Consider the following 21760-nt stretch of genomic DNA (forward strand, 5'->3'; position numbering starts at 1 on the left):
TTTGGAAAGCATGCCATCATTAGAAGTCTCGAAGCTTGGCACTGATAGTTTTGCTTGCAAACACCATGACATCTAGTAGTTTTTGAATGGGAAAAATCAGTTAACTTCTATTTCATATGATTCCCAATAAGGAAAACCAAGTTCCTCTTGCCTATTAATTACAACCATCATATGTTACTATATGAATTCTGATATGAATACTTAATGCTGATGGAGGCAGTTCAGAGATATGCATTTACAATAATGGGCTCTCTTGCAAATATAGACTAAACCATTCATCTAAGCCAGTAAGTGTCTCCATGCCAAATTTTCTTTTCTTTCTCCGTGAAATGAAAATTCAGACTCTCCAATAGAATATTCACTACGTTTTCTTAATTGTTGCAGACATTCTTCTTCACCACCACAACAGGGCAGGCTGCATTCTGACAACAGTAATCACTCACACTAGCCTGCACATCCTACTCAAATCAATCAGAGCCTATTTTGCTGAAATCCACCCACAACCCTCAAATTTACCTGTCCTTTCACTCTTATGGGCAGAGAGAACAAAGACTTAGTACAACCCACAAATTTGAAAGCAGGTACGTACCTCTTGAAAAAGCCATGGCCATGGCTACCCATCACTAGAAAATCGGCAGCCAACTTGCCTGCAGCTTCACACAGCCTCTGCTTGACCTCACCCACAAACACCTCTGTCTCTGCCTTCACCTAAATTTTACAGTATTGTTATTATTGTAACTGTTATTTATCATCCAAACAGAAAACTTTGGCACAGATTTTGCAAAAAACATGACCAATACTCACATTTAAATCTCTGCAAATCGCGAGAGCTCTCTTGAAGATCTTTTGGGTCGTCCTGCGCGCATCCATTTCCAGAAGATTTACAACGTCCTCACTCACTATATACGCTGTAAATTCACACCATAAGAACAACTAAACATCAGATTGAAAATTATATATAGCTGTATATATAACTATAATGTGTGTATATATACCAGGGCCAGCAGCAAAGCAAGTATCAGGCTGTATATGAACAAGAATGAATTAGCAGAGCTGATGTTGGGTGCCATCCCCATGTGAGCAGTGGGCAGGGAAGAGAAATTTACAAGCCCATAACAGTGCACTCAGACTTTCTTCAGATCCATCCACAGCCACCACAACAGTCTTGCATTTGTCTTCCATTTTGTTTAGTGAAAGTCTTCCTCTATAAAGACTCTACTCTAGCCTTAGGGGAATTCTTTCAAAATTAGGACTGCACACAAATTGAGAAGGGTTTGCAGCTATATATATATGTATATATAAAAGCTTCACCTTTGCTAGTGGAAGCTTATGGTTGGTTGCTTTAGGTTGATCACGCATCCAGTGCCTATGATTATCAATGAGCACCTACCATCGATACATTAAACGTTATAATGACTCTTGGGCTTAATACTTTAGCATGACCCCATTGTTTCACTTTATCACACCATGATCATCATATTTACGAGATATTTTCATTCCTGGGGCTTCACCTTACAATCGATATATTAAACGTTATAATGACTTTTGGGCTTGATGCTTTGGCATGACCCCATTGTTTCACTTTATCACACCATGATCATCATATTTACTAGAGACTTTTCATTCTTGGGGCTTCACCTTTCAATTTAAAGGACACTTTCTTAAGTTTCCAAAGTCAGAGGAAGTTCCCTTGAAATTGTGATAGTTTGAAATTTGAGTGTGTATGCCCATGTTTTTACACTGTATTAATTTATACAATCCAACCCAGCTAGGATTAGGCTATTAAATCCTATTTTCGTATATTTTGATTACATAGACTTTAATTGTGATGCCGGCTAACTTTTCAAAGTATTCAAATTTTATTTAACGAGGTGTCACAAATCCACGAGATACCGTTTGCTTATTTATGATTTTGTAAATATTTGAACATGTTATGTGAGTAGTAGGTTTGAGCATAGTATAAATAACTTATAAATTAGACTGAAAAAATAATGGAAATTTCAGTAAGATTATGATAAAATTAAGTAATTTTTTTTCAAATTTTGGGTTACAAGTGTCAAACTTCAGGATTTTGGGTGCTTCAGGGGTTCTTGATGGTGATGAATCCATTTCCACCATCAAAAAAATGATTCAAACACTCCAACAATCGAATTTTTTGAAAAGAAAAAAAATTACCGGATTCTGATAAGAAATCTATCGCCCTGGCGAATTTGTGGTCTCAGTAGACAACACTGTATGTATAGTGCAGTTTTTAAATGCTTTGTTTTTATGAAATTTGGTAATATATTTTTTTGATGTTGTGAACAACTTTGCCCCTTTGGAGATGCTTAATGGAAAAGAGCTTTTTGTCAAACTGGTAGGATACATTTTGTATAACTTATTCGGAAAGGTGAATTTTGTAGACGGTGGACGTGAAAGGTACATTTCTTTTATCCAATAGGGTCATTCTGCTGAAAAACTAATCATTATAATGTTTTGTGGGTCATTTTGAGGCCCAAATTCCTTTTTGAAAAATGGGAAATCGCAAGATTCTTTTTGTGATCTGAAAGGGGGACATCAAAATTTGTGAAGACATATTTTTTTTAGGAAAGTATATCATATTCCTATTTTTTTCTCAAAATGTTCTAGAGATTATAAACATGTATGAAGAAGATGTTGCAAATTGATGACCCCCCAACTGAATGTAAGAATTATTTTAATTTTTAGAATTATGAAACAAGTGTGGGAAGCCTTTCAAGAGTCTCAAAAATTCAGAGATGGAAGCCTCTAGCGTAGTTGCAAAGGGTTTATAAGCCCTTTTTCTATTAGGCCTTGGCCCTCAAAATAACCATCAAAGAGATAACACCCCAAAATCTTGATATTGACAGATCTCAATAGGTTCATTGTTAGATATAGAGATCTTGGTTAGTGGTCTACAATGTATCTCACGTTGCACTATTGAGCATTGGGTTGGTAGTATTGGAAACTTGAGGTTCAACCCATTTTAACCTTTGAGAATTATATGATGAAGAAGTTATAAATTTTGGGAATTAGATTCCCTACACTCAAACCCTAGTCACATATCAATGGGAGCCCTAACTAGAAGTGTAGTCGAAAGGGCCTATCGAGTTTCTGACCATTAGGTATTAGCCCTTAGTTTTGAAATTTCAAGAGAATGTAATCGTGACTATCGATCAAAGTCCCTAATACTAACAAAACTTGTATTATCAATCATTTAACAGAAGGCCTAGGTGTTGTTAGATGATCAAACAAGGAATTGGAATGTTGGGTATTGGGTATGGGGATATAAGGATTTTAAAGGTCACATCTCAAGAGACTGATACCTAGTTATCATGATTCCCTCCTAATACCAATGACACTCGATAAGGTATTGGAAGTGGCATGTTGACATGGTAGGTTTAGTGATGTGGCATACTGACATGGCATGTCAACATGGCATGTGATATGTCATGATGATGTGGTAGAAGTATGCCCTTAATGATGTGGCATGTTGGTGTGGTGTTGATGTGGAATGTCAATGTTGTAGGAGAAAATGGTAGGATGACATGGATGAGAGTCTGTGGTGGCACTAAGGTAGTAGCTAGGTGGTAGTTGATGGTGTGGGTGCAGGCGTTAGGGACAATCTTCCCAATCTGGCCGCAATCTCCTCTATATCAGCCTCAACTTCTTTTTCTGTTCCTTGTGGCTTATCAGTCATTAAACTGATAGCTTCATTATCCCTCCGAATTCCTTAAACCTTCCAAATTGGTAAAACAGTGGCTTTATTCCTATCGCACGGTAATTCTAAAAGAATTACCTTATAACACAGTCGCGGCCTTATATTTTCCCTTTTCCTTATATCGGCGATCACTATCCCTTTAATATATCGGTGGAGTTCTATGGAGTAAAGACTCCGATATGCTGCGGACCCGACGGTCTATATACTCCCCCTATACTGAGTTCGGGTCCGATATATATATCGGCGGCTTCCCTTTCGACGGTTTGCTAATGTAATGGGCCTTGCGGACCCGATATGCATTAAACCCCAATCTAAAGTGTTTCGGCTCCATTTATGGGAATGCATAGTTCCGAGGTTTTGCGGACCCGATTCTTTTATATACAGCCCCTCTATATTAATTCAGCTCCAAGTTATCGGAGTTCATGTATTCCACTGTTAATAAGCCCTCTCCGACGCGCTGTGATATTGGTTCGGACCCGATAAGGGATAGAACCAATATAAATAATATTCCACGTCTGTTGCTATGCCGCTTAATGGGAATTTGCATGAAACCTTAGTATAAACAGGAAAATACGTGAATTTCATATAAAGTAATTAAAGGCCTGTGACTGCATAAATAAAAAGGAAATCGACCACAGCAGATGCATTACGCAGAGAACAGTATGGTAATTCAACACTATCAATACACAGAGTGATAACCTATGCATACATATTATCAGAACTATTGGATTAAAACGCCGAGAGAAAAAGTTAAGAATAATAATGCTCTGGCACTCGCTCCTCTCTTCTCTGCTAAGAGTCTCGCTTGCCTCTTTATTTATAATTAAGGATAGGCCTTCTCGGTCCTTATCCGATACAAAAGCATGCTTTACATAATGATTTAAAGCGTAAAAAGCTTTATTACAGCTTATCTATCTGTGACATAAATAGCATGTTTTATTCTCTACTTTATCCTATTTTTAACTAAAAAAACATGGAAATTGCAGGCTAAAGGACCCCACTCCCTTGCCTGTAGATTTTTTTGGATTTTTGGAATAAGTTGGAAGATTTTTTCCCTCTGAGTCACATGCTCCTGCATCAGACTCCTGAGGACAAAATTCTTCATGGGCTCCTGTCCATGAGCTCGTCTACAGATTTGCCCAATTTCTGTAGAACGTCTTCTGTAACCCAAGTAGCTTCAGCGATTGGCTGTCCTTTCCATTTTACCAAATACTGGAAGTACTCTCGTCCCCTTGTCTTCTTATGCACTTTCTTGTCCAGAATTCTTTCTGGCTGTAAATTCTTTGCTGTGGGTAACTGTTTTACCCAGTTAATCTCTGGAGTCTCTTGATCCTGTATTGTATCATCTGCAGCTTCATTCTTATATTTGTACAAGTCTGCAACATTAAAAATTGGTGATATTCCCACACTAGGTGGTAATTCAATCTCATATGCATTTGTAGAGAATTTCCTCAATATTCTGCACGGTCCAATTTTCTTGGATTTTAACTTATTATACTCTCCCTTTGGAAATCTCTCCTTCATGAGATGTGCTAAAACCAAGTCTCCGACTTCAAAGTTCACCTCTCTTCTCCTCATATCTGCTCTGGTTTTGTACTTAATATTGCTATCCTGTAGCTATTATTTCACCTATTCATGTATCACCTGCATTCTTGAAGCAAAGTCTTCACCTTCTGCACTTCTCATTTCTTCTTTTCCCAAATTCCTTAATTCAGATATTCCCCTTGGGTGCATTCCATAAACAATATGGAATGGGCTCTGTCCTGTGCTCCTGTTCGGTGAGTCATTGTATGCATACTCAACTTGTGGTAACACTTGATCCCATTGCTTTGGATGCTCTGCAGTAAGGCTCCTCAGAAGATTGCCTAAACTTCTGTTCACAACTTCAGTCTGTCCATCAGTTTGTGGATGATAGGCAGAACTGAAATTTAATTTAGTCCCTAGCTTCTTCCATAGTGTTCTCCAGAAATGTCCAACAAATTTTTAATCCCTGTCTGAAACAATGCTTTTGGGAAATCCATGCAATCTTACAATTTCTTTAAAAAACAAGTTAGCAATGTGAGAAGCATCACTAATTTTATAACATGGAATAAAGTGTGCCATTTTTGAAAATCTATCCACTACAACAAAAATTGAATCATAACCTCTTTGAGTCTTTGGTAATCCCAGCACAAAATCCATACTTACCATATCCCAAGGCCTCTCTGGAATTGGCAATGGAATATACAATCCTGTGTTCTGGCTCCTTCCTTTTGCATATTGGCAGACTTTACAATTTCTTACATACTTCTCTACTTCAGATTTCATTTTCGGCCAGAAATAAAATCTGTTGAGCTGTTCAAAAGTCTTCTCTGCACCAAAATGTCCTGCAAGTCCTCCACTATGTTTCTCTTTGATTAAATTTTCTCTCATTGAACAGTTTGGTATGCACAGCTGATTTTTCTTAAATAATAGTCCATCTTGTAGGAAATAGTCCAACCACTTGCTCCTATCCGCCAAGACAGGATTTTTACAAGCCTCAGATGTCTCCTTAAAATCCGAATCGGTCTCATATAATTCCTTAAGAAAATCAAAACCCAACACTTGGATTTGACTTTCTTGCAGCAATACATTTCTCCTACTTAAGGCATCTGCAACTTTGTTTGATTGTCCAGTTATATGCTTCAACACAAAATGAAAACCTTGAAGATACTCTACCCACTTAGCATGTCTCTGGCTGAGTTTTGGTTGCTGCATTATGAACTGCAATGCATGGTTATCTGAATAAAGAATAAATTCTTTTGACATTAAATAATGCCTCCACTTCTTTAATGCCTGCACAACTGCGTAAAACTCCTTATCATAAGAAGAATGCTTCCTTTTTGCATCATTTAGCTTTTCACTGAAATAAGCTATTGGTTTATCTTCTTGGCTTAAAACTCCCCCAATTGCTTCTGCGCTGGCATCACACTTAACTTGAAAAGTTTTGTTAAAATCAGGAAGAACCAAAACAGGCTTTTCAGTTATTTTCTTCTTTAACAGCTGAAAATTTCTTTCTGCTTCAGCAGTCCATTTAAATGGTTGTTTATCCTTCTTTATGGTCTCAATAATAGGTGCATTAATCTTACTAAAATTCTTAATGAATTTTCTGTAAAAACTAGCAAGACCATGAAAACTCCTTACCTCAAAAACACTCTTGGGTGAAGGCCACTCCATAATTGCTTTGATATTCTCTGGATCCATCTTTAACCCTTCAGCAGAAATAACAAGTCCCAGGTACACCAGCTCCTCTTTCATGAATGAACACTTCTTCAGATTCAGCAATAGTTTTTCTTGCTGTAGCTTCTGTAAGACATAATGTAAATGCCTCAAGTGCTCCTCCTTGGACCTGCTATAGACTAATATATCGTCCAGATATACTATTACAAATTTACCAATGAATTCTTTAAGAACTTCATTCATAAGCCTCATGAATGTACTTGGTGCATTTGATAGCCCAAAAGGCATCACTCTCCATTCATATAGTCCTTCATTGGTCTTAAAAGCGGTTTTCCACTCATCCCCTTCTCTTATCCTTATTTGATGATACCCACTTTTAAGATCTAGTTTTGAAAAATATTTTTCTCCAGACAAGCAATCCATTAAATCTTCAATTCTGGGTAACGGAAATCTGTACCTGATTGTAATTTTATTGATGGCTCTCGAATCTGTACACATTCTCCAGCCTCCATCTTTCTTTGGGCTCAGCACTGTTGGCACTGCACAAGGACTCAAGCTTTCTCTGATTAACCCCTTGTCAAGCAATTCTTGCACCTGTTTCTTAACTTCTTCATTTTCTGCAGGAGTCATTCTATATGCTGCTTTGTTAGGTAGGCTTGCTCCAGGAATTAAATTTATATGATGACCGATTCTTCGAAGTGGCGATAATTCATTAGGCAAATCATCAACAATAATATCACAATATTTCTCCAGCATTTCTTGAATTTCAATGGGTAAATTAGAAACTTTAGTAGAAGTCATTATTACCTTGGGCTTGCAAATTACAGCAAAATTTACCTCATTTTCTTCAATCTGCTTCAGGTATTCCTTTCCTCCAAGTAACAGAGTTTTTGGATCAGTCTTCTGTCCCGGTACATCTTCTTCTTGCAGAGGCAACAACGTATGATTGACACCATCCTTTCCAAACTTGTAGGTGTTTCTTCTCCCATCATGTATGGCTCCTCTGTAATATTGCCAAGGTCTTCCAAGCAATATGTGACACACGTCCATTGGCATCACATCACAAACAATTTTATCTTTGTACTTGCCCACTTGAAATTCCACTTCACACTGTTCACTTACCAACAGTTGATGTCCCTTTTGCAACCATGACACTTTATAAGGTGTTGGATGCTTCATTGTCTTCAGCTTCAATTTCTCCACTACTTCTGTAGAGACCAAATTATCAGTGCTGCCACTATCAATGATCATCTGGCAACATTTCCCTTGGACTTTGCACACTGTCCTGAATAAAGTCTTCCTTTGTGGCGGTTCAGCCACCTCCTTTGCTGGCTTAAGTAGAACTTTGTTAACTACCAGAGATTCTCCTCTTTCTGGTGTATTTTCTTCTTCTGCTACTGCTGCCACTGGTGCTTCTCCCTCAGCTAGAGCAACAATTGCATTCCTCTGCTTTGTTTCTGCATTCTCTAGGCACTCAAAAGCTCTATGTCCCAGCTTGTTACATCTGTAACATCTTATTTCTTTGCCTCTTCCTCTGCCTCCTCTTCCTCTAGAAAAACTCCCTCTGCCTCTTGCATCACCTCCTGTGGGTGCATGCTGGGTTGAGCTACTGCTAGCTCCTTCTCTAGGTGCTGTAGACCTTCCTCTACCACCTTGACTTCCTTTTCCTTTGAAAGTCCCTCTCCCTCTAGCAGACTGCTTCCTCATGAGTTTTTCTTCAGCTTTCAGTGCTATCTGATAAGCTTCCTCTACTGTTTTAGGAGACGGCAGACTTATCTCATCCTGAGGCCATTCATATATCTGGCCACCTTCTCATCTGTATCTTGGGCTTCTCGAGCTCTTATGCTCACCTTATAGAATTCTTTTGTATATTCTTTTACTGTCAAAGCTCTCTATCTAAGATTTTGCATTTGTCTAAACAATGTTTGCTGATAATTACTTGGCAAAAACTTACCTCTTAACTTTGCTACCATTCTGCTCCAATTCTTGATTGGCTGCTTACCAAGTCTCTTCCTTTCTGCCTGCACACCATCCCACCAGAGCGCTGCATGGCATTTTAACTTGGTGACAGCAAACTTCACTTTCTTCTCATCTTCTGTTTCTTCATAATCGAATAATTTCTCCATGCTATTAATCCAGTCGATCAATTCTTCTGGATTCAGTCCTCCTTGGTATACCGGTACTAATTGGTTCCATGGCCTGGCTGTGGATTTCAACACTGACTGAAAGAACCTCATCTCAGGAGTAACCTGTACAGCTTCCTCCTCTTATGTAGCTTCAACTTCGGGTTCACTGACATCTCCATCATCTATGTTTCTATCTGAAGTTAACACATCCAATCTAGTTCGCAGCTCTTCTACTGTTTCCATTATTTCAGCATTTGCAACAGGCCGTCCTCTTCCACCACGTCCTCGTCCTCTTCCAACTCTAAAAGCCATCCTTCTCCTGCTCCTGAGATTCAATTCAATGTCAGTTGATGGCTCTGATACCACTAATGATGGCGTGGGTGCAGGCGTTAGGGACAATCTTCCCAATCTGGCCGCAATCTCCTCTATATCAGCCTCAACTTCTTTTTCTGTTCCTTGTGGCGTATCAGTCATTAAACTGATAGCTTCATTATCCCTCCGAATTCCTTAAACCTTCCAAATTGGTAAAATAGTGGCTTTACTCCTATCGCACGGTAATTCTAAAAGAATTACCTTATAACACAGTCGCGGCCTTATATTTTCCCTTTTCCTTATATCGGCGATCACTATCCCTTTAATATATCGGTGGAGTTCTATGGAGTAAAGACTCCGATATGCTGCGGACCCGACGGTCTATATACTCCCCCTATACTGAGTTCGGGTCCGATATATATATCGGCAGCTTCCCTTTCGACGGTTTGCTAATGTAATGGGCCTTGCGGACCCAATATGCATTAAACCCCAATCTAAAGTGTTTCGGCTCCATTTATGGGAATGCACAGTTCCGAGGTTTTGCGGACCCGATTCTTTTATATACAGCCCCTCTATATTAATTCAGCTCCAAGTTATCGGAGTTCATGTATTCCACTGTTAATAAGCCCTCTCCGACGCGCTGTGATATTGGTTCGGACCCGATAAGGGATAGAACCAATATAAATAATATTCCACATCTGCTGCTATGCCGCTTAATGGGAATTTGCATGAAACCTTAGTATAAACAGGAAAATACGCGAATTTCATATAAAGTAATTAAAGGCCTGTGACTGCATAAATAAAAAGGAAATCGACCACAGCAGATGCATTACGCAGAGAACAGTATGGTAATTCAACACTATGAATACACAGAGTGATAACCTATGCATACATATTATCAGAACTATTGGATTAAAACGCCGAGAGAAAAAGTTAAGAATAATAATGCTCTGGCACTCACTCCTCTCTTCTCTGCTAAGAGTCTCGCTTGCCTCTTTATTTATAATTAAGGATAGGCCTTCTCGGTCCTTATCCGATAGAAAAGCATGCTTTACATAATGATTTAAAGTGTAAAAAGCTTTATTACAGCTTATCTATCTGTGATATAAATAGCATGTTTTATTCTCTACTTTATCCTATTTTTAACTAAAAAAACATGGAAATTGCAGGCTAAAGGACCTCACTCCCTTGCCTGTAGATTTTTTTGGATTTTTGGAATAAGTTGGATGATTTTTTCCCTCTGAGTCACATGCTCCCGCATCAGTAGTTGAGGTGGAAGTGATTTGGATATCATATGTGAAGACATCATGTTATTGGATGTTTGGAAATAATATAATATCCATATGAATCTCTAAAGTTAATAGATCATAGAAATTCCATTATTTAATTGAAATAATCCCATCGGTCAACATCCATCGATCAAATCAGGGAAGTGCTTGTGACTGGGGTTCTTATGCTTAGTGAGTGGGCTAGTGGTCCATTCATCTAAGAGGAGCATCAATTAATGGGAGATGCAGGGTTTTTGTGGTAGACATATTGTTATCCATCCTATCGGCTATCAACTATCAAGGATCCTCACCAACAAAATTCAAAGTCTCATCCTTTGGAATTTTAAGATATCGATCTTCGATGTACCAAGTGATCAGTGGTCAAGAGATTAGATATTGGAGTACCATGTGCTAGGTTGTTTGGAGGCTGGGGCCTCTGGTATCAATCCTTCCTCTGAATACCAACCAAACCCAATAAGGGTCCTGATGTGGCACATCAAGTGGTAGTTGACCTTATGAGATGATGTGGATGAGGGTTTCCACATGTTTTTGATACATAATTGTATGTCGGTGACACATGGGAAAATGTAGTACCACATGTCTACCATGTGACAATAGCATGGATTCTAAAATGCAACTTGGAGGGAATATTTTTCAAATGGGCATAACTTTGTGACCAAGACTCATATTTCAATGAAGTTTATATTGTTGGAAAGATCTCAACAAGAAGAATAGGAAATAAATCTCATAAATAATCTTTGAGGTGGTTTAAATATAAAGTAACCTTGGAGGTAGGGCCTAGATACCCCACAACCTTAATTGCATGTCAAGGGTTGAGTGTGTTACATAAATCTACATGACATTGTTAATGTACATATAAATCTAGTTATGTACATCATATACTATGTCAATGAAGAGTGTCCATTTGATTTTGTGTTTGAAAGAATGAATATTATGATCAAGTGTTGGCCAAGATATATAGTATCTAGAATTTAGAGTAAATAACTGAAATTCTTAATTTTTAGAATGAAAGAGATAAATCATTTCTAGAGTAAGGTTGTATAAAAAATGAAAAACAATTGGAAATTCTATTAGAAATAGAAAAGGATGTTCAACCTAAAAAAATTAATACCAAGGAAAAGAAAAAGATACCTAAGGAATCTACTCAAGATTTGAGTGAACAAGATAAACTTTGCACCAAGACCAAGCACTACCAATCTTAAAAAGAGTAGGCCTATGCCTAACACAAATACACAAGAAATTGAGAAGACTGAGTCAACAACTAAGAATTTTGAGAATATTCTTGAAACAAACATTTAGAAAACTAAAGATATGGAGAAAGGAACTAGGGAAATTGCATATTTACATGTTAATGTTGGAATAGGGAAGTCCAATAAGGGACTTGATGGAATTATTATTGATTAAGAAAATTCTCGCCAACCTATAACTACTCAGCCAGAGGATATAATGATGAATAATAAAAGTCCAAAACAGAGAAAATCAGTAAAGTTAATGAAATTATTTCCCCTACAGGAATTATTATTCCTCTTGCTACTAAAAGTGGTACCATTATTCCTTTTATGTTTAGCTTGGATCAATTGGATGCTATTGAACAAATTGTTGTTCCTTTAGAGAGATATTTATTCTTTGAAGAAAATAAAGCTATTGTTAAAATCATATTAAGGAAAGGAAATCAGTTATGTTGGAAGACGATCCCTCTCAACAATGCTTATTCCATAATGCAACTCGAATAATGCTAGTTGAAGTGGCCCAAAACCAAACTATCCTTAGGTGTTTTTCTAATGCAAATTCTTATTCTATAAATGAATTTATTTATAAACTTGATAAGTATAAGACTCATCCTGGATCTGAAAATGATTGAGTCCATAATGAGCAAGGCCACTCTAAGAATGTAATATATGTGAGATCATTTAGGGAACTTGTTGCCTATTTTTGGATATTTATTGAAAGATTTTATGGAATTTACACCCAATTTCTTATTTGGAAAATAAATAGAGGAAGTTTGAGTGTTCTTGGGAATGTAAGGAAATATTTCAACTATTGAAAAATCTTCTCACAAATGCCCCAATTTTGAAATTTTCATATGTAGACAATGATTATTTTAAGTGCATTAATGCATGCATTAAAGGAATTGGTGAATTTCTCATCCTAGATAATTATGTAGTATACTATGATTCATATAAGTTGAAGGAACACGAGAAAATCTATGTTACTCAAGGCTTGGAACATGTTGTAGTGATTCATGTCTTGAAAATGTGGACATATTACATAATGGGTAAGTTATTTGAGGTTAGAAAGTTAATCATATTAGCTTGAGTTATTTATTCAGGACTACTAAAATATAGGACTCTAAAACTTCTAGATTTTCATCACAAATGCATATAAAGGTTATCTAAGATACATTTCTCTAAGATCCATCACATTTTCATTACCATAAGAGAAAAATGCATTATGCACCAAACATCCAAATAGCATAAAAAAGGAAGATCAATAAATGCAAACCTTGAGAATTAGAGAGAAGAATGAATAAATTCCATTGACAACTCTTCTTAATGATAACATGGTATGACTAATGATTGTAAGAGATCCAGTGTCTTGATTGTCCCTCCCTTATTATGTTATCAAACCAAAGATTCATCCAAAATCCTTTGAACATTGATTATAAAACCTTCTAGGAATAAATCCTTCCTAATCCTATGGTATTTTTTCATGAAATTATAATGACCTCCTATAGGAGAAATGTGCAATTTTTAAAGGAGCTTCTATTTTTCCAACAAATTCTTACAAAAATATAAGTGAATTTGATACCTTGGTGAATCGTTCTTCTACAAAAAATTATCTAATGCACTCATATCCTCTTGTATATATTAATTGATCTTACATCGCTTCTAATATTTCTTTTATTTTTTCCTTGCTTCTTTTTCCTTATTGGAGTATGGAACGGAAATAACAAAAATTGAGACCTTTCCTTCTTCTTCTTTCCTTCAAAATGCATTTTCCACCACATTTTTTTTTGTAGATAGTTTGAAATTCATAACAAAGTATATTTTAACACGTTTCTTTTCTCTTTAAATATAATCATTGATCCAAGAAGTAATTATAACTATCATGATCTATTTTTACCTTTAAGTGTCTTACTAGTAGGTAATAGAAACATTTCTTAATTGCATGTAGTATGGACACCATTTCTTTTTCATAAATAGGTTTGATTATGTTCATTCTTTTAAGATAGTGCCTTTCAAAGGAAAGGGTTGCTCCTTGTAATAAAAATATGACAATTACATGCCCTCAGCCATCACACTCCACAATAAAGGTTTTTGTGAGGCCAAGAATGATTAGGATAACATATATACACATATCCTGCTTGAGCCTTTCAAAATCCCTAGTTTGTTCTTAAGTCCGAAAAAAGTCCTCCTTTCTTAATATCATTGTTATAAGTGCTACTATTTGACCATAATTCTTGAGAAAATTGCAACAATAATTCATCAATACTAAGAATCCTCTAATATTCTTTAAGGTTTTTGAACATGTGTATTCCATAATTGTTTTAGTTTTCTTAGGATCCACTTTGACACCTTCATGAGATGAAACAAGTCCCAAATATTCCACTTCCTAAACCCTAAAGGCGCAATTGTAAGGCTCTGAATATAGTTGTTTCTCTTCCATTGTCAGTGTGTTGTACATGCTCTTCCTAAGATTTGTTGTATATTAATTTCTCATCAAAAAAACACTAATGTTTTTTTTTATATAGAAATGGTTTGAAAATGAAAATTATGGAGCTTTGAAATTTGGAAGGCACATAAGTAAGGTTGAAAAACTTCAACAAAAACTCATAATGACCTTCATTTTCTCTAAAGGTTTTTTTTGGTATGTCACCTTACCTCATTCTGATTTGATGATATCCAAAATGAATATCCAACTTGATAAAACATACTATTCCCAACATTTTATCTAATAATTCATCAATGTTAGAAATAGGAAACCTATAGTTAAAGATCATTTTGTCGATATCCCTATATTTTGGACATATACACCAACCTTCCTTTTGTAAAACATCACCAATAGTGAAGATAAATACCTTTAGCTAGGATGAATGATATCGATGTATGCAATTTCTTAAACCATATGCTCAATCTCACTCTTTTGTGTATATGGGTGCTTGCAATGTTTGAAGTTAGGTGCTACACTTCATGGTTTCAAAAGAATAGCATAGTCATGATCTTAATAAGGTGGAAGACCATTAAGCATCTCTCCAAATATGTTAGAGTGATTGTTATTAACTTTTGGAAGACCCATGAGAACATAGGATCTAGATGTTTAAAATCTAGTTAGCACAATTGCACCATTACACCATGGTGTCCCTTTTTTAGAAATTTTGTTATTATTTTAGAACTTATCAATTTAGAGGGTTTCTCTTGTATACCTCTAATTTCAATTTATTTTCCTTCCTGTGAAAATATCATGGAATGTTCCTAAAATTAAGAACCATTATTCCCAATGGTTGTAACCAATGGACCCTTAATACAACATCAACACCATCCACTTGGATTGCAATCATTGGACTGTTCAATAAGTACTCCCCCATAGTGAGCTTAATATTATGGCACTTCCTTCAATAATTTATGGTATCTCCATCTACAATCATTACTTTAAACTATGGTTCTAGATGTATAAAGCGATTGAGAAGTTTAGCTAATTTGAAATTAATGAAGTTATGGATATTACTAGAATGAGTAAACAATATTAAATCTTTCTTTTTGATAATATATCCTTTTATCCTGAGAATTTTAGGAGTGTTGATGTCAACCAATGTAAGACAAGATATCGTTGAATAGTCTATTGTAGTTTGATATCTTCTAATGGTTCTATTTCTTAATATTCTTCCTCTTCTCAATCTATGTATAGTAATTTCCTCTCATCTCACTTATTCCCTTTACTATACTTGATTTCACAAATGAAACATAGTATCTTTTCTCATTTTCCATCCATTTTCTAAGGTGTCAACTTTGTAGGTTTAGTGAGGTGAAGAGAGGGGACGTGATATTTTCTATAATTATTAGTGGCCACCCTTCTAGTAGCCATATTTTTACTTTTAGCTTTCCTTACCACATTGAAAGCATGCTCCAAGGATTTAGGTTGTAAGGGATGCTCCTTATGTTGAATCCTCTCTTTTAAAGTGCATAAATAGATCTAATAAATTATCCTCGAGAATGTTCTTTACTCTAAGACATGGCTTTTGAAATTGTTGAATTTGATCTATAATTTGATCCTTTTGTTGGAGATCTACCAATTGAGAAAATAATTTCTTTCTCTTCATAACCCCATAATTTTCTATCAATTTGTCCATAAAACTGGACCAAGAGATAATAAAATCATTTTTTTCTCACAAATCGACCAGTACCAGAAACAATGATCAAGTTTGTAACATCCCATTTTGATCCTCATTTTGTAATTGTTACTATGACATGTATCACTCAAAGATGGAAACATGGATGTTATGTTAAAATTTGCTAACATTATTATATTTTTATCTTAATTAAATATTTCCAATAATGGAGTGAAGGGTGGAGTGCCTACATGGATCATGATGGAAGGAGAGGGAGCCGGTCAAGGGGGAAATTGGGAGAAAAACCATTACAACTGAAAATTTCCTTGCCCATAATTCCTTTCCGACTTAAAAATTAAAAACCCAATTTTCCCATTTTTCTAGAAAGTAGTTAGGAAGAGAATTGGTAGTTGAAGTAACAAATTCCCACAATTATGAGAGTGGATTGGATTTGTACAAAGCTATAACAAAAATGTGGTTAATTTATCCATCTAAAGATTTCATAATTGACTCATGAATTTCTTATTTGGAACCTAGGAAATCTCATCCTAAAAAGTAGAGAAAAAGAGAAACTTGGTGTGCAAAGAAGAAGGGATGCACATGAATGGGTCTAGGGACCAAATATGAGTGATAATATGTGCCAAAACCCCCTCTATTTGATATAAAAACATTGGAGAGTCATTAAATCCATTTTCTCTTTAAAGAAATCAAGCGTGTGTGTCTTTAACCCAAGATGGAAAATAGGTATGTGAATTTTTGGGTTCTAGGTGAGTAAATATGAAGGCACTGAGAGGTAATAAAATTAAGGGTCTATTGGGGCAATGCAAAGCCTCCTTGGTGCTAATATTGTTTATATATTCATGTATCATTAATTAATACTTCAATACACATAAAATAATTGTCGCTAAAAAATAATAATTTTAAAGACTTAACAAAAAAATACACATTTTGGGGCCTTTTCGCTAAAAACAACATGTCAAATAAAGGATTTTTAGGGAAAAAATGAACATAAAAAGTTGAAAATAGCAAAATTTATGAAATTTGTATGAATTTTTTGTGAAAAGATGAAAATATTTGAGGTTTTTTTTTTCCAAAAAATGATTATTCACATAAAACTTTATGCTAAAAAACAAAACAAAGTTAAAAACAACATTAACCAAAAAAACAAAGATCAAAATAACAAAATAAAAAAATTTATTGTTTAAAAAAAATAAAAATGAGAACAAAATTAAAAAACAAATAAAAAATTAATTAATTTTTTTTTAAAAACATGTAAAATAGAAATTTGAACAAAAACGCAAAAAAATAGCAAAAAAACAGAAGAAGAAGAAAAAGAAAAAGAAAAAGAAAAAAAGAAAAGAAAAAATTAACATTATAAACTAGTTAAAAAAAAACATGGTAGCTTTCATATGCATAGGGTACCAAATGCAATTATCTCCCACGCGGATAAAGTTTTTCCTCTAATTCTAAGAATTCATTTTGAAGACCTAGGCACCAAGATGGATTTTATATATATATATATATATATATATATATATATATATAGAATGAAAAGAGTAAATTAAGTGATTTAACACATGCTCCACATGTATGTGATGGGCCAACCATTCAAGTGGGAATATTATTTACACTTAATGGATTTTTCATATAAAAAATGTGCATCATGGATCTTTAAAAAATGAGTCTATCTAGGAGGTATGGTAGAATATGTAGTACTTTAGCGATATTAGATACATGGAAAATTTTAGGGGCTAATATTCCGTGTTTTTTCCAAAAAAAGATTCGCCAATTTTCATTTTTCTAAAAAAGAATTCACCCAAATTTTATAGTATAAATTATTTTATCTTAAAAATCATCAATATTATATATTGTCTAATATAAATTAATTATAAATCTAATTTTTGTTTACAAAATTATCATCAAACATTTTAAAATTTGGATATTAGGGACTAGTAATATTTTCCAAGTTTGTTAAACTTTAAGATAAACTTCCATCCTTAAAATTTTCCCTCATCAAATAATATAGTAAACATAATATTTCTTAGGTTATAAATTCTCAATGAAATGGAGAAATAAATTGATAAAATTAGGAAGAACATGAAGGCAACCAAATATAGGTAGAACAATTATTCAAATAGTAATAGTGCATAGAGATTCAATGTTGGGGATCATGCCTTTGTTAGCGTGAGCTGATGTAGGAGCATCTAGGCCTAGCCAACAATGTGATGGTGTGGTCACATGTTGTGGCTAACGAGAGTTTGGAAGAAGAATTTGTTACTTAATTTCTATAAATTGCAAAGTATGTAAGTAGTTATATTGTTGCAGATACTAAGGAAATTAGAGAATAAGTGGCAAGTGATCCTCCCTGCATGGAGATCAACCCAAGTAGTTATATTGATTAGTTAGGGTAGGAAATGATTTCTAAATATATAGTGAATTCCTTCATATGTGGAAGGAGACTGTTAGATAGAGCATATATGTATTTTTCTTGTCTTTTCTGAAGAGACAGAGAGAGAGAGAGAGGATTCGAGAGGATTCACGATGGAATCGTAAGCCTACGAGCAATTTAGGAAGCAGAGGCTCTAATTAGAAGAATCAAGCCAGAGAGGGACGGAGAACCTCAATATGCAATCATGTGTTTGTATGTTAATATATAGAGAGTTGATTCTGCGTGTGGAGTAGTGTGATTCATTATGAAATGATAAATTTTGTTTGTATTAGTGATTCTATTTAGCATATGTATCCAGGTCAAATTCGGCGAACACAGAGAGGAGTGTGCAGGCAGAGGAACTGTGTATTTTGCCTTTTCAAGTAATTATGTTGATGTAGGTTTTAACCTCATACAGAAATTACCTGCATACGAATTCTAAAACACATAAAATAAACAATGCGAGAGCATAACACATAAAACACGTATACACAGAGATTTTCCCACTAGATCCCAAAACCAGGACTACCATCTTGATTTTTCATTATGTTCCTTTCAATGTTACAATACATATTTATACATGCCGAAGCATCCAATACCATGGACCGAAAACCATCGTGTCCAAAACCATGGACCGAAAACCATCGCATCCAAAACCATGTGCGAAAATCATGCACAAAACCATAGGTAGGTCCGCCCAACCTAATATAGGGTCCAAAAAAAAATTTCCTGGGGCGCTACCCTAGACCCCGTAGATGGGGGCTACTCGTCCCCCTTAAACCCCCTGTGACCCCCCCGCTGCGCAATCGGCGCAACCAAGGGAGGGCTCCCCCCCCCCCCCCCCCCTCTAACCCCCCAGTTCACTACGTAGGTTAGTCGTGGAAAGAATATAACACAACCCAACATTCTCCCACTTGTTGTTTTCTTTCCATAGGAAAGCTTAGTCATTTTTCAGCCCTGAAACACCCATTGTTTCTCTACACCAAGAGAACTTCTCAAAGCTCACAAATTTTGTCAATGCATCTGTAGTATCCTTCAAAGTGTCCACCTTTACCAGCAACACCTTTTTGTCTTCTATCATATCACTCACAAAGTGATACTGAACATCAATGTTCTTTGTCTTTGAATGATAAGCAGGGTTCTTTGCCAAGAAAATTGCACTTTGGCTGTCACAGTCTATCCTTATAGCTCCTTGTACTAACCCCATACTTGAACATAATCTCGGCAACCAAACTGCTTCCTTGCTTACGTGAATGGCTGCCATGTATTCTGCCTCTGTAGTTGATACTGCCACTACAAATTGTTTCTTACTCATCCAACTAACTGCACCTCCAAATAGGTTAAACACATACCCACTTGTAGATCTTCTATGATCCATATCTCCAGCCCAGTCTGCATCAACAAAGCCACGGATATCCAAAACTCTGTCCAATCCTAGTCTTCCTTGGTTACAGCACAAACCATAATCACTAGTGCCACGCAAATACATGAAAACCCGCTTAACTGATGTCCAATGCTCCTTCCCTAGTTTTGACATAAACCTGCTCAATACTCCCACTACATGTGCAATGTTTGGTCTAGTACAGACCATCGCATACATCAGGCTACCGACTACACTTGAATATGGAACACGGGACATATCCTCTTCCTCTTCTTGTGTCTTGGGACATTGTTCAGCAGATAAATTTACACCTACAGGAATATGAACCTTCACCGGTTTACTATCCTGCATATTAAACCTCTGCAATATTGTCTCGACATACTTCCTCTGGTTTAACCAAATATTCATCTTTGCCCGATCTCTTTTAATTTCCATGCCCAAAATATAGTTTGCAGCACCAAGATCTTTCATGTCAAATTTGGAAGACAATTGGGTCTTCAAATCCTGGATAATTTCTTTGTCATTTCCAACCAGCAACATATCATCCACATACAAGACCAGATAAATAACACAGTCACCAATTAATTTAAAATACACACAGTGATCTACTTTGCTTCTGGTGAAGCCAAGTCCCCATATAAATGTGTCAAATTTCTAATACCACATCCTTGGTGACTGTTTTAACCCATATAGAGACTTCTTTAACTTGCATAACAGATCTTTCTTACCCTTCACCACAAAGCCTTCAGGTTGCTTCATGTAGATCTCCTCTTCCATATCCTCGTGAAGAAATGTTGTCTTCACATCCATCTGTTCTACCTCAAAATCAAAAGCAGCAGCAACAGATAGAAGTAATCTAATAGAAGCTACCTTAGCAACAGGAGAAAAAATATCACCAAAATCAATTCCTGGCACCTGGGAATAAACTTTTGCTACCAACCAAGCTTTGTATTTCTCCACCTTTCCTTCTACATTTTCTTCTCTAAACACCCATTTGCTGGCAATGGGTTTCCTTCTAGCCGACAACTCCACCAGATCCCAAGCCTCACTTTTGTGCAAAGATGCCATTTCATCAACCATGGCCTCTTTCTAGAGTTTTCCATCCTCTGAATCTACTGCTTCCTTCACAGTTTTGGGATCATCATCAATAATAGATAAAGCAAAGTTTAAATAGAAAGTATATGGACTATACCTTTCTGGCTGCCTTCTTTCTCGAATTGATCTTCATACACCCGGAGTTTTTGGATCTTTATCTTCTGATTCCTCCTCTGCTGTAGAGTCTGATTCTTCCTCCTTTAGCTAAAACTCTATCTTCTTAGGTTCTTTTGGTTGGACTTCATGTTTAACAACATATTTCACCTCTCTGAACACCACATCTTGGCTGTACACAACCTTCCTTGTTGCTAGGTTCCAAAGCTTATAATCCTTTAAACCATCCTTATACCCAATAAAGATGCACTTTTCAGATTTACTATCCAACTTGGTTCATTTCTCCTTTGGAACATGTACATATGCATCACATCCAAATACCCTCAGATGTGAAAGAGAGGATTTCTTACCAGTCCATACCTCTTATGGAGTCTTATCCTCCAACGTTGATGAAGGTGATCTATTGACCAGCTAACATGCTATCTCCACCACCTCTGCCCAGAATTCCTATCCTAACTCGGCACCATTGAGCATGCTTCTTTCCCTTTCCATCAACGTCTCATTCATTCTTTATGCAACTCCATTTTGTTGAGGTCAATATGGAGTAGTCTTCTGCCATGCTATACCACACTTCTTACAGAATTCTTCAAATTCCTTATGGCAAAACTCTCCACCATTATTTGTCCTCAACACCTTTATCTTCTTCTCTATCTGGTTTTCCACTATAGCCTTAAATTCTTTAAACCTATCAAAGACTTCAGATTTCTTCTTAAGGAAATATATCCATGTATTCCTTGAGAAGTCATCTATAAATGATACATAGTACACAGACT

General features: G+C 35.9%; 1 pseudogene across 1 annotated transcript; it reads right to left on the bottom strand.

The window, feature by feature from the left end:
- Window positions 1-471: 471 nt before the first annotated feature.
- On the bottom strand, window positions 472-1244 carry LOC149237966 (uncharacterized; annotated as a pseudogene). The gene is made up of 3 exons (XR_016245930.1): window positions 996-1244; window positions 805-908; window positions 472-708 (listed from the first exon to the last, which is right to left on the bottom strand). The product of XR_016245930.1 is annotated as an uncharacterized LOC149237966 (transcript).
- Window positions 1245-21760: the final 20516 nt, after the last annotated feature.

Source organism: Pinus tabuliformis, chromosome 8, assembly GCF_031772625.1.
Source record: "Pinus tabuliformis cultivar Carrire ecotype Pingquan chromosome 8, CPIR1, whole genome shotgun sequence".
NCBI lineage: Eukaryota > Viridiplantae > Streptophyta > Pinopsida > Pinales > Pinaceae > Pinus > Pinus tabuliformis.